This window comes from Carassius auratus, unplaced genomic scaffold (assembly GCF_003368295.1).
Source record: "Carassius auratus strain Wakin unplaced genomic scaffold, ASM336829v1 scaf_tig00012275, whole genome shotgun sequence".
Taxonomy (NCBI): Eukaryota; Metazoa; Chordata; class Actinopteri; order Cypriniformes; family Cyprinidae; genus Carassius; species Carassius auratus.
In genome coordinates this window covers 1-16,488 of record NW_020524278.1, presented here as the reverse complement: position 1 = coordinate 16,488, position 16,488 = coordinate 1, and the positions used below count along the sequence as shown (strand labels likewise).

Below are 16,488 nucleotides of genomic sequence, written 5' to 3'. Positions count from 1 at the left end.
TATTTTAAATTGTAATTTACACCTGTGATGGCTGAATTTTCAGCAGCCATTATTCCAGTCTTCTGTGTCACACGATCCTTCAGAAATCATTCTAATGCTGTTTTGCTGCTCACAAAATGTTTTTATTATTATCATGCCTAATATTTTTTAGAAACCATGATTTTTCAGGATTCTTTGATTTAAAAAGTTTCAAAAGCACAGCACATATTTGAAGTAGAATCTTTTGACACATTCAAGCGTCTTTTCTGTCAATTGAATGCATCCTATTTGAATAAAAAAAAAATTATAAAAAAAATTACATATATGGCCAGATAAGGACAGGTGACAGTTTTTATCAACTGGGTTGAAACTCTGTCACATAACCACCGTGCTCTTCAACTGCTAACTGTGGACCCCTGGTTAGCGTTTTTTTTGTTCCAGCTTCAGCAAAACACTTATTAACCTTTATGTTGGGCCAGCTAGTTTATGATGTTGGCTCGGCCAAATGGAAGTGTTTGGGCTGGGAATGTGGGGTGGGGCAAGTGTGTCTTCTATGTATAGCTCTGCAGTGTCACTGTGTGTGTTTGGAGGGGTGTGTGAGGTAATTTCCAGGATCATCCAGTGTTATCATATCATTAATTTCCTAAAGTCAATTATAAAAAATACAGTTACTTCATTCTAATGCCTAATCCCACTCCTAAATCTCTTCTTTCGGTTTATATCCAAAGTTAAATGCACAACAGAACTGTCTGTCAGAGGACTAAGATCTGGGATTAGAGGAGAGAAATAAAGTCTCTATGATGTCATTTTTGGCTCTATGAATAAAGAGAAAAGCCAAATATAGAAATCACTGTGTATTTGAGATTATAAAAACTATATCTTTAAGTGTTTTTTTTTTTTTTTTTTTTGTTCTTGTCTTGTGCAGGATTCAGTAACTGCTCTGGCCCTTGATCTGAACCATCCCACACTGAGAAAGAACAAAAATATAGATTCCTTCTAAACAGATGTAAGTCTCTTAGGAAGTACAAAAATTATTATTACATTTATGTTTGCATGTATTTTTTGTTTTTTGTTTTTTTTTAAATTGAGCTTTATGAATTAATATTGTCAGTAATTATAGAACTTTATCTCAGTAACTTATTGCTTAATTGTTTTTGTGGAATATATAATAAAAAAAATACTGTACATTGCTATATTGTGATCAATATATGGATATATCAATACACATCCAAATCCTACTGTCAGCTTTGTCAACATATAGATTACAAAAAAAGTTTATTAAATAACTGAGGGATTTCTGTGCCCTGATACATTTTTGTAAATGAACATAATGTAAATGTGTTTGTTAATTAATTATTAAATGATCAACAGTATTAATGTAATAATATGCATTGTATAATCTCTCTAGATGAAAAGTCAGTGAGTTGCCTCAGGGAACTACAGGTAAAGCTAGATGATTTTGACAGAGTCAAGCTGATTGGTCGTGGAGCGTTTGGCGCAGTGCAGCTGGTGAGTGGGTGTGTGTTTATGTGAGAGTCTGCCCATCTTATCTGCTGTTTGTCTTCAGGCATAGCCTTTTCTCTCTGGGTGTGTGTTAAAGGATTAATTCACTTTCAAATTAAAATTTCCTGATAATTTACTCACCCCATGTCATCCAAGATGTTTACTTCCTTCTTTTTTTTCAGTCAAAAAGAAATTAAGGTTTTTTAGAAAATGACTGATCATTTCACTAGATAAGACCCTATTTCCTCGTCTGGTATCGAAGTAAGAGCCCTTTGAAGCTGCACTGAAAAAGTCATTTTGACCTTAAAACCGTTTGGTAGCTGTTGAAGTCCACTATAAGGATAATAATCCTGGAATGTTTTCATCAAAAACCTTAATTTATTTTCGACTTAAGAAAGAAAGATGTAACTTCTTGGATGACATGGGAGTGAGTAAATTATCAGGAAATTTTAATTTGAATGTGAACTAATACTTCATTGCCAGTGAGGCTTGTACGCACATGTTCTGCCTGCTCCTACTTACCTGCAGCAACACAGAGCATGCATGCTTTTACATTTTTGATAGGCACATATGTCTTATTCTTTAGTTTCACACTTGTCACTCAAAATATATAAGTCAGTGTTTATAAATTATTAACTATGGTAGAGCATTATGTGTTTCTTAGAGTCAGCTATAGATACATTAAACACTTGTTTGCATTAACATATTGCAGAATGTGTGTAGTTTAATTAAGGGTTAATGTGGATATTTATGACGTTAATGCATATATGTGCATGTAGGTACGACACAAAGTATCCCAACAAGTGTATGCCATGAAGCAGCTCAGCAAGTTTGAGATGGTCAAGCGCTCTGACTCTGCCTTCTTCTGGGAGGAGCGCGACATCATGGCATTCTCCAAGAGTCCCTGGATAGTTCAGGTGGGATTCGCTTTCACATATAGATATGCATTTGTGGTACTGAACTGCATCTAATATCTGGCTTTAATAATAATAAAAAATCTAGGGTGCATACAAGGACACTGTTAAAAGATTAAATCACTGGTAAGTAAATAAATACCTCTAGGGATGTCAAATGACCAGTACATATTATAGTATATTAAGTTGATAATAAAATAAAATAAAAATAAATGCAGACCGAGTGCTTTCAGGCAGTTGTGTTTGAAATGCTTGCTCCTAACAGGATGCACCTGCACATGTTGTATGTCCTAATGTAATTAGGCAAGAAAAGAAATGTCAGATCTGCTCAACATAATTGCTGCTGTAATGTTGATTTGTTCATAATATTAATTAACAAAAATGTGGTCATTCTAATGGACAGTTATCTTAAATAATAATTACTCTGAAAAACCTTATTAAGAATTAATTGGGAAAATACTTGAAGACAACATGTCCCTTTTTTTATGTGTATGTTGTGAAATTACACTGTATTGCTATCGACTGCTAAAATGTTGGTATTGTGACACCTGTTCTCTCCTCTCTCTCTGTCCATAGCTGTGCTGTGCATTCCAAGATGAGAAATATCTTTATTTGGTGATGGAGTTCATGCCAGGTGGAGACCTGGTGACTCTGACCAGCAATTATGACATCCCAGAAGAGTGGGCTCGATTCTACACGGCAGAAGTGGTGCTGGCACTGGATGCCATCCATTCTCTGGGCTTCATTCACAGAGACATCAAACCAGACAACATGCTGCTCGACCGCAACGGACACCTGAAACTCGCTGACTTTGGCACATGCATGAAGATGGACTCGGTGTGTTTTGGGTTGTGTGATAAGTGCCTTTGTGTGTGTGTGTTTGTGTAGCTGTGTATCAAATTGTATGCAAGATTGCAATTAGTTGGTCACAAATCATAGTGTATTAGAACAAGAAACCTAGTTTAAAACCATTAGATTTGCATTTAGACTGCAGAAATCCCCCATGCTAAGGTAATATTTATGTCAGTGCTGCCATCTTCTGGTTAGATCATGTAGTGCAGCGTGAATTATAATAACCTGTCAATGGATTTAAAAGGGCTATTTTTCCCAGTTTAATATGCATATGTGTATATCTGTATTTGTGTTTAGTCCGGTATGGTCCGCTGTGACACTGCTGTCGGGACCCCCTGATTACATTTCCCCAGAGGTTTTGATGTTCTCAAGGAGGAACAGGTTACTATGGCCGGGAGTGTGACTGGTGGTCTGTTGGAGTTTTCATATATGAGCTGCTAGTGGGTGAGTAGCAACAACTTCATCTGTATCCTTCAATATCCTGTGATGTCATTTCACTGTTCTTACAATCCTATATTAACCCTCTGTGGATGTGGACAGGTGACACGCCGTTTTATGCAGAGTCCCTGGTGGGCACCTACGGAAAGATCATGGATCACAAAAACAGCTTAACTTTCCCAGATGATATTGAACTGTCAAAGGAGGCCAAAGACCTAATCTGTGCCTTTCTGTCTGACAGGTGAGAGAGAGAATGCTAATGCTAAACATTAGACTTTTACTGCCCTGAGATGTGACGTCAAAAGCAATAATGATGAATAAAATAACGTTCCATTCAAGTTGAAATGATGCTTAACTTTATTGCAAAACAATAATGATTTAACCATAAGCAGAATAAAAATAGTTATACTGAAATAGGTATACTTTAAATATTATTTTGTTTGTTTTTGGTTTTGATTATTTTTATTATCATATAAAATATGCACTACTGTTCAAATCTGTAGGGGTCAGCAAGGAGAACTTATATTGATCAAAGGTGCAATATTAGAATATAATTGTTTACTTTTAATTTGCTAAAGAATCCCGAGGGGAAAACTGTATCAGTTTCCACAACAATATTAGGCAGCGCAACAGTTTACAACGTTGATAATAATATGAAATCAGCATATTACAAAATAATTCCTGAAGGATCATGTGTCAAGACTGGAGTAACAGCTGCTGAAATGTCAGCTTTGCCAACACAGAAAAAATATATATAAACAGACAACAGTTAAAATATGTTTATATTCTGCCTTAAAGAGCATAAGAGGCTGCTTTAAACAAACTTTCAGTCACTTTCAGACCAAAATTCAGTCACTGGTAAAATTTCAAATTTATGTTCCAATGCAATTTCTTTTTAATGCCAGGTCACTCTTTCAGCCTTTCACCTTCAATCTGTTTTCCCAATAACTAGTTTTTTTCAGTCTTTTTCTCCTCCTCTCACGTGCACACACATATGAACATTCCTGATCAAATATCCAGAGAGGGGTATATGTTGTCATGTAAAAGCACAACACACACACACACACCCCTCCCTTTGCATTCTAGCTACAGGAATGTCCCACACGTGGCAGTCCAAACTGCTGCACCCCTCTGATCCAGATGCAAGGAATGGGAGGAGAACGACCGTTCCTTATTTTTTGATGTTGCTGTGTGTGTCGCTTTCGCTCCTCAACTCATCCATGCTTTGCCGTTTCCCATCAGCCACTCGCTGTTGGAAGTTCCAGGCTCACACACACAATCGTCACTTAAGGGATTAGTGAGCGTGGTTGTGGTTCTCTGTTTGGTTTGCTGACCAGTGTTTTGCTATGTTCAGGGAGGTGAGGCTTGGCCGGACTGGAGTGGATGAAATAAAATGTCACCCCTTCTTCAAGAACGATCAGTGGACCTTCGACACCATACGAGACAGTAAGCCTCTGAGTGTGAGTGTGGCTGATCATGTGATCATGACTTGTGAATGTCATGATCATTCATGATAATTATAGCCAATTAAGTAATTATCACTATTAAGTCAATATTACTAACTTACTATAACATTATGCATGTGCAGAATGATAACGGTATACAGCTGATGTATAAACTGAAGTCTTGCATCGGTTCATGTCTTGAGTCGTTCATATCTGCTCAAATTATTAAATATGGGGTTTGGTACAGCTTTTAAGCTGAATGAAATTGCTGCTCAGATTCTTTCTCCAGGCAAACATTCACTTCACACCCTCATGCTGTGCTTTCAGGGAAAAGCTATTTCAGTCATGCAATCATAGTCTTGAATTAATTTTGTACTGAAACTTTTTTTTTTTGTTCTTTGCGGTTTCTACCACTGACTGTTTTATTGATTTATAATGATACAGTAACTAAAACAGTTTACTTGTTTAGATGTGTAGGCTCGTTGACCATCAATTTATCTTCACTTAGTTGATGTATATTTCTGCATGAAGTTTAAAGGGATAGTTCACCCAAAAAATTGAATTCTGTCTTTAATTATTCCCCCTCAGGTCGTTCCAAACCCGTAAGACCTTGCATCTTCGGAACAGAGATTAAGATATTTCTGATGAAATTCGAGAGCTTTCTGACCCTCCAAAGACCGCAACACAACTGAAATGTTCGAAGACCAAGAAACGTAGCACGGACTTCAGTAAAATAGTCAATTTTAACAGGGTTCAACTTTAATTTTATGAAGTTACGAATATACTTTTTGCGTGCAAAGAAAACAAAAATAATTTTATTCAACAATTCTTCTCAATTCTTTAATTCTGATTTTCACACGCATGCGTTGTTTACATGAAGTGGATGCAAGTGCATGCATCATTGTACTCTCCACAAGGGTGGTGCGCCATAGCAGACGGGACGAGGAGGAGAAGAATTGTTAAGTCGTTATTTTTGTTTTCTTTGAGAACAGAAGGTTTTTTCATAACTTTGTTAAATTACGGCTGAACCCCTGATGTCACATGGACTATTTTACCAATTTCCTTGCTACGTTTCTGGACCTGGGAATATTTCAGTTGTGTTGCTGTCTTTGGAGGGTCAGAGAGCTCTTGGATTTCATCAGAAATATCTTAATCTGTGTTCCAAAGATGAACAATGGTTTTACGAATTTGGAAAAACAAGAGGGTAAGTAATTAATGACTTTTCATTTCTGGGTGAACATCTCTTTAATTATGTGATGTGATAAAACTGCAATGAGTGCTGTTACACTTTTTTGCTGTTTTATGCCATTAATACTTTATTTTTGTTAGTTTTGTTTTGTTCTGTAAAATTGCTCTCTGTTTGTTGTGTTGTGTTGTGTTGTGCTGTGCTCCTGTCGGGGTTGTGGTGTTTGGGACAGGGTTACAGGGTTATGGGGCTGGTTTCAGTAAGGGCGGAACCCAGCATTTGGCCCGTACACAGTTACTAATGAGAGAAGAGCCTCAAAAACCGCAGAGTTGGACTCGTTTTCTGCTCCTCTTTCTATCCCTCGCTCCAGTGATGCCCAAATGCACATTCTGTATTTGCTTTCTATCTAGCTTTCTCTCTGACTCCATAGTAGTCTGTTATTAGCGGTGCTATCAAGGAGCATTCTGGGAAACAACTGCATCTCTATATCTGTATGATGCAGTGTTGCCATATAGCAACGTATCATTATCTCTCATTTTCTTGCAGTTCAGAATAAAATACAACAGATTTTGGATTTTATCTTCAAGACTGTTTTTCTTGCATCAATGATGACCAAATTTATTTGGTTAATTTTTTATAAGTTTAATAGATGTTTATTGTCTAATTGCCTTATGTCTGAATTGGTTTTGCAGTATATTGAAAAAAATATGGATGTAAATTGCAGTAATGCATTTCCTCACTGAGAAATGTATAGATCAGTGCTATCAGTGACATTACTGCAGTTATTTATTTATTCATTTTGAATTACTTGAATTAATAGATTTAGCACTGTTTATGCATTAAAGGGATAGTTCATTCAAAAATAAAAATTCTGTCATTAATTACTCACCCTCTTGTCCTTCGAAACCTGTAAATCCTTTGTTCATTCTTGGAAAACAAATTAAGATCTGTTTGATAAAATCCAAGAGCTTCTTCATAGACAGCAACACAACTGGGACAGAAAGGTAGTAAGGACATCGGTAAAATAGTCCATGTGAAAATACTTTCTGTGTATACTTATACTTTCAAAGAAAACAAAAATAACAACTTTATTCTACAATTTCTCCTCTTCCATGTCAGTCAGGCTTTCTTGTAGCTTCATATCATTACATGGACTATTTTAACAATGTCCTTACTACCTTTCTGGGCCTTAAACGTGGTTTTTCCGTTGCTGTCTATGCAGGGTCAGAAAGCTATGCAACATCTCTGTCTGTTTTTGTTTGGCTGTGGAGAGTTTGAATGCAGTCAATCCCCATTAGATGTTTGACACATGTTCTCCCAGCATGCTCTGCACGTTCGCTCCAGAGGCAGGGAGTGTTTTGGATGTGTATGTGAGCATGAGTGTGTGTGAGCACAGTAAGGTAGTGAGTAAGCACCGGCCAGCTTGGCAAGTCATACATGCCACTCCTCCCTTCAGTACAGTGTCTGCTTTGTGTGCTACACACACTGAGCCTTTCACTGTGAGACTCTCTCTCTCACACACAAGCAGTCAAACAGGACACACTATTTTTGCTCAAATCTTTTACAATATTCTCTCAACCCCCTCCTCTCTCTCTCTCTCTCTCTCTCTCTGCCTCTCTCTGTCTCTCAGCCATGGCTCCAGTGGTGCCAGAGCTGAGTAGCGATATTGACACCAGTAACTTTGATGAAGATATAAAGGACGATCCGTTAGGAACCGAGACCTTTGCCCCTCCCCGGGCCTTCACAGGAAATCAGCTACCATTTGTGGGCTTCACCTATTTCAGGGAGGACCAGTAAGTTTGAAAATGTGATTTTGTGTGTGTTTGACAAGATGGATTCTGACAGTAGAAGAGGGGCTAGTGAAATTTTGTTATAATGTAAAATATTGTCATATTTTATTACAAATATGTTTTATTTCATCTTACGTAATTGATTTGTTGCATAATAAGTCAATGTAATATAATTGACGTGTGTGGAAAAAGGATTCGAAGAGTCCCAAAAGGGTTCCCAAACATTTTGGCCCATTAATTTCCATGACTTTAACAGGCACTCAACCAATATTTTTGAGCTGAGCATACCTAGAAAATAATATATTCATTTTATTTCCGTTGACTTCATAGTTTTTTTTGTTGTTGTTGTTTATGATGGATATTATACATTTTTTCTATTTTTTTTATTTAATGTGTTTCAATGACTTAAAAAAAAATGTTTTCCATTTTCAATCTTTTCTAAGTTAACATCTACAGTGAAAAGAGATAAATATTGAAAAAGGTAAAGACTGAGACCGAAGTTAAAAGAGTTAAAAATCCATATTTCAGACACTGTAGCACTGTTTGACTTACAGATGAACACTACAGAGCTGTAATACGACTGCAGGCTTCTGTTATTGATTGATAGAGACAGGATGTACAGTATTTTTTTTTTACATGATTTTGGTAACCATGAATGAGTGCCGTACTTGTTCCATCACATTTCCCTCCTTTTTCCCTTATCCTTTAGCTGTGCCTCCCTCGCTTTCTCAGTTTCTCCAGTGTGTCTGAGTGAAGCCACATGGGCCACTGGCTGAGACTGGCTGGAGACTGAATAGTTGCTTTGAGATTTTCTTTCTTTCATTTCCTCTCTCCTCCTCATTCCCTCTCTCTTTTTCTAACTTATTCTCTAAAAACTGTCTTTTTCATCTTGAATTAATTTATGAAAGCTCAAAGTGTGTTGCTGCAGAGTAAACAAGGACCAAGCTTGCTGAGAAGAGTGGAACTTTTTCCATAATGCTCTTTCTATCTTTCTTTCAGACTGTTAAACCGAAACAATAATTGTTCAGAAGAGGACTCTAAAGCTGATAGTGTCAATGAGGATCATAATTTAAACCAGGCAGAGGTGCATTTATTTTTAAATATTGTTACTTTTCTTTTTTATGTTGATAAAGGGGTATTTGAGCCTTACTGATAGAGCTGTGAGTGTACATAAGGAAAAAAGTGTGGGGAATGTGGCTCTATAATAGCGGGTGGCACAAAATTAGCACTTAGATCTCTAAATAGATGCTTTTATGACTTGGTCTGCAGCAGAATTTACCCCAGCCGTTTGGTGCCGTTACTCAACATAATTGGAGTGTTTCTCCACATTCTTTAGATAATTGCTGCTTTTAATAGAATGTGAAAACAACTGGCATCAGTTTTTTTTTTGTTGACTTTTCACATGTGTTTTGTGAATGTTCCCAGTCCAGTGACCTGCAAACAAGGCTGAAAAAGTTGGAAGAAAAAGTCAAACATGAGATGCTAGCAAAGGAGGAACTGGAAAATAAATGCAGGTAGAAATACTCATAAACATGCAGTTGGATCCAAATGAGAAAATTATTTCAGTTTTAATGCCATGTTTATTTTTTCTATAAATTACATTTTTGTGGCCTCAGATTTTGGACCGCACTGTAATTCTGTTCATATTCATACATAAAGCAAATTCAAAACACGTACAACAAATTTAATCTGTATTGTGTCTTAATAGAACAGCAAATCAGCGGCTAGAGAAGTTGTCCAAAGAGCTTGAGGAAGAAGTAAGACACAATTTTACATTGCACTCGCCCAAAAAAAGGCTTTTGTTTCAAACAGTTCAGAAAAAAAGTGCAGCTTCTTGTTTCTCTCTTGTTGAAGGTGAATGTGAGACAGGCTGTGGAAGACTCTCTGAGGGAACTGGAGAAAGAGAAAGCTTTACTCAAGCACCAGCGTTCTGCGAGCATACGAAAGGCTGGCCAAGAAACGGACAGAAAGCGTCTGCTTGAGAATGAGGGTGAGAACATTACAAACACCGTTGATAGACCCTCAACAATGACATTAAATAAAAAACAGTGACTGCATTGTGTATTTACAAGGAGCGGGAAAAATTCTATTCATGAAGACATCCATATTGCATCAATCTTTAGATGCAGCTTCTGTGCAGCTTTTGGTTGAAATTAGTTCCTTTTAATGCACAATATTTTTGCCGACATTCTTGATTCACCGAAGCACTGGCCCAAAATTTCTACCCGATTTGCTCAGTATTAGCCTCTCCCATCTAGAAAGTATTAGTTCTGCTCTGCTGATGTTGTGATGTTAACATATTTTGCATTTCTCTCTCTTGCAGTGAGCAGCCTGAAAGAGCAGCTAGCCGAACTGAAGAAGAAGACCCAGAACTCTCATATCTCTGCCGAGAAGAACATTCACCTGGAAAGACAGGTCAGAGCCTCAAAACCTCAGAGCAATAACAATATAACAAATAGCCAGATGATAAACTGATAAACCTTTTGATTTAAAAAGTTTAAAAAGTTGAAAAGCCTTTTTAAATAAGTTTTTTTTTTTATATATAAATATAAAATTATAAAAATATTTGTTATTAAGATAGCCTAAGTGAAGAAACCCGCTAATGGAACAAAATGCAAAATAGAGTTCTGAAGCCCCGAAATAATTTGAGCTTAAACTACCGATCAAGTTTTTAAAGGAATTTATCATTTTAGTCAATAAAGATTTAAATTTAAAAGTGAAAGTAAATACAGGAATAATAACCCTAATGTCTATTACATTTCTATTAAATTTCAAATAAATGCTGTTCTTTTAAACTTTTTATTTTCATCAAAGAATCCTGGAAATAAACACAGCCTTGAAGAGCATAAGAGACTTCTTTCTAAAACATGACAAAAATCTTACTAACCCCAAACTTCTGGACCGTTTCGTGAATTTGTTTTGGTTTTAAGGATATAATAAAGTACAAAAGAGATTGTGATGTCTTTAGTTGGAGGAGCTGAATGCTAAGCACCAGGCTGAGGTGGAGGAGTGCGAGCGGCTGAAGAAAGCCCAGGGCGAGGCTTTGAGACAGTCCCAGCAGCTGGAGGTCTCTCTCAGGGAGCTTCAGGAGCGTCTGGCCCAGCTGGAGAGCAGCCGGCTGGGTCTGGAACAGGAGAGACTGAGTCTGCAAACCTCACTGGAGGTGGAGAAGCGAGAGCGAAGCCTCGGCTCAGAGACCATCAATGACCTACAAGGTGAGTGCATTGCATGTGTGTCTATGCCTGTTTCTGTTCATCACACAGATGTAGCTGTGAATTCGCATCTACCAAGCTTCCTAGAAGGAGACCGTGTTACATTCTAGGGATCACACTTGTGTGCAGGTCTGTGTGACTGAGTGAAAGCAAATATTTATGTGTGAGTGTGTAGGTGTCCGCTCCTCGCTGAAGGACACACTGGGCTCTTGTCTGCTGGGCTGGGCAGTGTTGTTGTGTTGGGGTGGAGCTGCCCGCAGCGAGTGTAAACATGAATAGAGCGTTATTTTAAGGTCAGAGGCAGGTAGATGACGTTGTGTCGCTGGACAGAGAAAAACAGGCAAACAAGAAATCTCTCTTCGTATTTTCAGTTTTGATCTTTTGTTTTCATGTGTGTTTTTATAATCTCCTGAAAGATTGTTATTATTATTATTTCACCTAAATCACAGATTTTACTACTTTAAAACTGAAGTCTTAGTCTGGGTGACAGATCAATAAAACAAAATCCTTACATAAAAGGCATCTGAAAAGTAGCAAAAATAAATGAAGGCATAGTAAGTTTTAAAGTATGAAAATTCCAAGATAAACAAATAGTGAAATATAAATATAAAATGTAATTGTCAATTTTTCTCAAATTACAACTGTCCTTCATTCTTTTACACCATGACAAATGGTTTGCAAGGATTGTGATGAAATATGTGGTAGATATGAAGAAAACAAAGAAAAGACAAGGTCATTTGTCATATTATTTAAAAATATGTGTGTGTGTGTATATATATATATATATATATATATATATATATATATTCGTTTAAAAATGTTAGAGACAAAATAAATATAAATAAATAAATAAAAAGCAAGAGTTTGAAGCGTTTTATAATTTTTTTTTTTTTTTATAAAAAAAGAGTATTTATATTCTAAAGGACCACCGGCCAAATGTGCCTATAGAAGAAACACCTATTTATGGTTTTTATGGTTTGAGATTTAACATAAAAAATTAACCTAATTTCCTGACTTTAGCTTCATTCTTGTGATTTTGTAAGGCTGTCTTTCTTTCAATTTCATTTTTATTTCTATGTTTCTTACATTTTCAGGACGTGTCTCTGGACTGGAAGACGAGTTAAAGAACATAAAGAGTTCTTTATCAAAGACTGAAGCAGAGAAAAGACAGTTACAGGAGGATCTTACTGCCCTGGAAAAGGTGTGTGTGCGTGTGTGTGTGTGTGTTTTACTGAGAGACTAAATGACTCACATTCTCAGCATATGATGTGTGTGTGGTTATGTGTATTATTTTGAACCCCATATTAATGTTGTCTCCTTCACCCACAGGAGAAGAGCAATCAGGAGATCGATCTTTCTTTTAAACTCAAAGCCATTCAGCAGAGTCTAGAGCAGGAGGAGGCGGAGCATAAAGCCACTAAAGCCAGATTGGCTGACAACAACAAAATCAACCAATCCATTGAGGAGGCCAAGTCTGAGGCCCTGAAAGGTAAAATTACACCATTGACTCTGATTTAAAAAACTTGTACAAATTTCACTACAAATTAATAAGGGGAGCTCAGTTTAGAGTGCGAGAGAAAAAAGTAATCATGGTTACCTTAGTTACCCATTTGTTTATTCTGGCCAAAGTCCTCAATTGCCTCTCTTAAAATGATCCTGTGATAAATATAAAACTGTTACTCAAAAGGAATTTGCATAAACAAAAAAATGTGTGTGTTTAATCTTTACCTTGACACCAGAATCTTGCCTGTCAAGATTTACCTGATTCTTTTGGAAGAGTACGCGCATTACCCCTGTGTGAAAAAAATGTTTTCCTCATTCCAAAATGACTTTTCCATTTCTTTATTTTTTTGGTTCTAGCTGAGTAAATCTTTCCAAAGTCTGTAGTACAAGCCTGTGGCTCGTTCTCCGTTGGGTTATGTTGTGTGTGTTTGTGTGACAGATATGGAACATAAGCTGCTGGAAGAACGATCTGCCAAGCAACAGTTGGAAAACAGACTGATGCAGCTGGAGAAGGAAAACTCAGTATTAGACTGTGACTACAAGCAAGCCAAACATGAGCTTCAGGAGCTCCGCTTGCTCAAAGAAAAACTCACTGAGGAGGTACACCTGCATATTTGTGTTGTTTTTTAACATATTTTTTGCACTTCAACACTCTTTTTAGCACTTATTTCTGCATGAAACATCATTTTAAACTTAAAATAAAAGGCATTTTAAAATTACATATATGCATCACATGGTGTGTGGCGAGTCCAAGATTAAATCCAGTCTTTGTTTGTGTGTGTGTGTGTGACAGGTGGAGGTGCTGAGTGTACGTGTGCAGCAGGAGACTCAGAAGAAGACTCTGTTTCAGGCAGATCTCAATGTACAGAGACAGGAGGTCAGCACCCTGCGCTCCTCGGAGAAACAGCTCAAACAAGAAGTTAACCATCTGCTGGAGCTCAAACTCAGTCTGGAGAAACAAAATCAAGAACTACGCAGGTGAGTTAGGCTTCATGATGGAGGCGATATCAATTACAATGGTATTGTTCTTCTGTGTCATTGTGTTGTTAATCTCCTTATTCTCATAGAATTAGAATGATGAATAAAACTGGGTTATCGTTATAGTTATAGCTAAACTTACAAAGTGAAACACATAATGTTACATAGCACACATATATTGTGCATGCAATTAATAGCTCTCTTTGTCCACTCAGGGACAGAGAAGAAGCTGACAAACAGCTGAAAGAGCTGAAGGACCAGTTGGAGTCAGAGCAGTACTTCACAGTATGTCTGACAGGCTTTAACATATACTTTGTCAGTGAATGTGTCGAGGGCTGTCTTTTGATTGGTTCGTGTATCTGTGCACTCATATTTGTTTTAAATTGAAAATGTTTTCCGTGATTTCAGAAACTGTATAAGACTCAGATTCGAGAGCTGAAGGAGGAGAGTGATGAAAGGGTAAACTCTACACAGACGCTCAGCAGAGAATAGAGGACCTGCAGGAAGAGAGGTGTGTATATCCACACAAGTATTTGTTTTTGAGACCGGATAGCAGGACATATAAGGACTGGACTTTTTTTATAAACTGCTCTACGTAATTATTTTCAATTGACACTATCATCTGTATTCATGAACCATCAGATAGATAGATCTGTGCAGAACTCATGTAATGACCAAAACGGTGTTTCTTAACAAGTAACTTTAAGTTTAGTAAGGTAAATAGATGCTAATAGAATGAATGAAACGATAACAATATCTATGCTTGCATCTTTGTTCACCAAAATTCCTGTTAATGTACAAATTGGTTCATGTGTGTTTTGGTAGGGACTCATTAGCGACACAGCTAGAGGCAAGCCTGACAAAGGCAGACTCTGAAGAGTTGGGCTCGCATCATCGCTGAGGAGCAATACTCAGAACTGGAGAAAGAAAAGATCATGAAGGAGCTGGAGGTCAAAGACATGATCGCCAGACATCGGCAAGAACTCAGTGAAAAGGACAATACCATCAGCTCGGTGAGTATAATAGCGATTATAAATATATCAGAAGTAATAATTTGTCTGAACACACCAACATGCACTTTAATTAATATTAATTATGTAATTTTTCAAAAAATATTTTACCTAATGCAAGCTGGAGGAATCGAACCGCACACTGACTGTGGACGTTGGCAACCTGGCTAATGAAAAAGAAGAGCTCAACAATCAGCTCAAACACTTCCAGCATAGTGAGTAGGCTGCTGAATGCCAGTTAATATTATAATAACATGAATGAATTTGATGTTATAATGTTCGTATATGGGCTTAACATTTATAAATGTGTATATACAGAGCTGGAGAAGGCCAGAGAAGAAGAAAAACAGAGGAAATCTTTGATCCTGTCCTTTCGAGAAAGCAAATACAGTCCTGAGCGAACCCTCAAGATTCAGGTGTGTTTGGCTTATTTTAATCAAGATACATCTTACAACCGTTGTTCTCATAGCTTAAAATAGCTGTTATAATTTACCCGAGGCATGCTAATATCAGATGTTTGTATTGTAGGCTGTAAAACAAGCTGGCTGAAGTTATGAAGAAGACTGATGTCAGAACACCGCAAGGCAACACCTTTGATGTCCGCAGGAAGGAGAAGGAGAACAGACAGCTCCAGCTGCAGCTCCGCACCGAGAAAGATAAACTCAACCACACCATCATCAAATACCAGAGAGAAATCGACGAAATGCAGGCTGTAAGTGACAATTAAAAGCATACATTTAAAGGAAATGTAACCACCAGGAGACCTTGCCAATATTCTGCATGAACATATAAATTCTGTCGTTCTGTTTGCAGACGTTAGCAGAGGAGTTCTCAGGTGCGACTGGAGATGCAGATGGCCCTGGACAGTAAAGAACAGTGATATTGAGCGCCTGCGCTGTCAGATCACTTCTCTGAGCATCCATTCTCTGGACACCAGCAGCATCAGCAGCACCGGCAACGACCTGGAGGGTGATGACGCTTATCCAGGTAACTATCCAGCTTATGACCCATCAAGCACAGAACTGTGTAATGTGCTAATTCATTCCATAATTGATTACCACTTTTTAATTCATTTTGAGCAATAAAAAATGTTGCAACCACAAAGCATTCGATATAAATATATAATATAAGAAAATCAAAAACTGTTTTCAAAGAAGCACTCGCTATACTTTCTTAAACTTAAAAACACCTGGCATATCTATCTATCTATCTATCTATAACATTTTTCCACGGATATCCACTGACTCTACAACACATAATCAATACATAACTGCCACTATTTTTCTCTTTTACCTGTTCTCCATTTCACTCTCTAGCTATCTTTTTTTGTTGACTCCTTTTTAATGTTACTTTCTTCCCCTGGTCAAAATGGCATACTAGATTTATGCATCTCTTGCTTCTTCTCCTTCACTATTCTTTCACTCCTTCCCACTCTCGCCGCTGTAGTGCGCATCACACACTCACACACCTCGGAGTCTATGTCCTTCACATACAACGAAGCTCCAAGTCAGTGTGTATTGATACCCGGCCATGCCGGATCGTTCCTCGGTTCTCCTCCGACTCCGAGGAAGAGGAGGATGAGGAAGTCGAGTGGGAGCAAAGGCCCGCCCTCACATACGAGAAGCCTACTGACCAAGAATCTGCAGGTGACCCTGCATGGAAACAAACCCGAATGATA

General features: G+C 37.5%; 1 pseudogene; it reads left to right on the top strand.

The window, feature by feature from the left end:
* Positions 1–865: 865 nt before the first annotated feature.
* On the top strand, positions 866–16,456 carry LOC113073489 (rho-associated protein kinase 2-like; annotated as a pseudogene).
* The last annotated feature ends 32 nt before the right edge of the window (positions 16,457–16,488 follow it).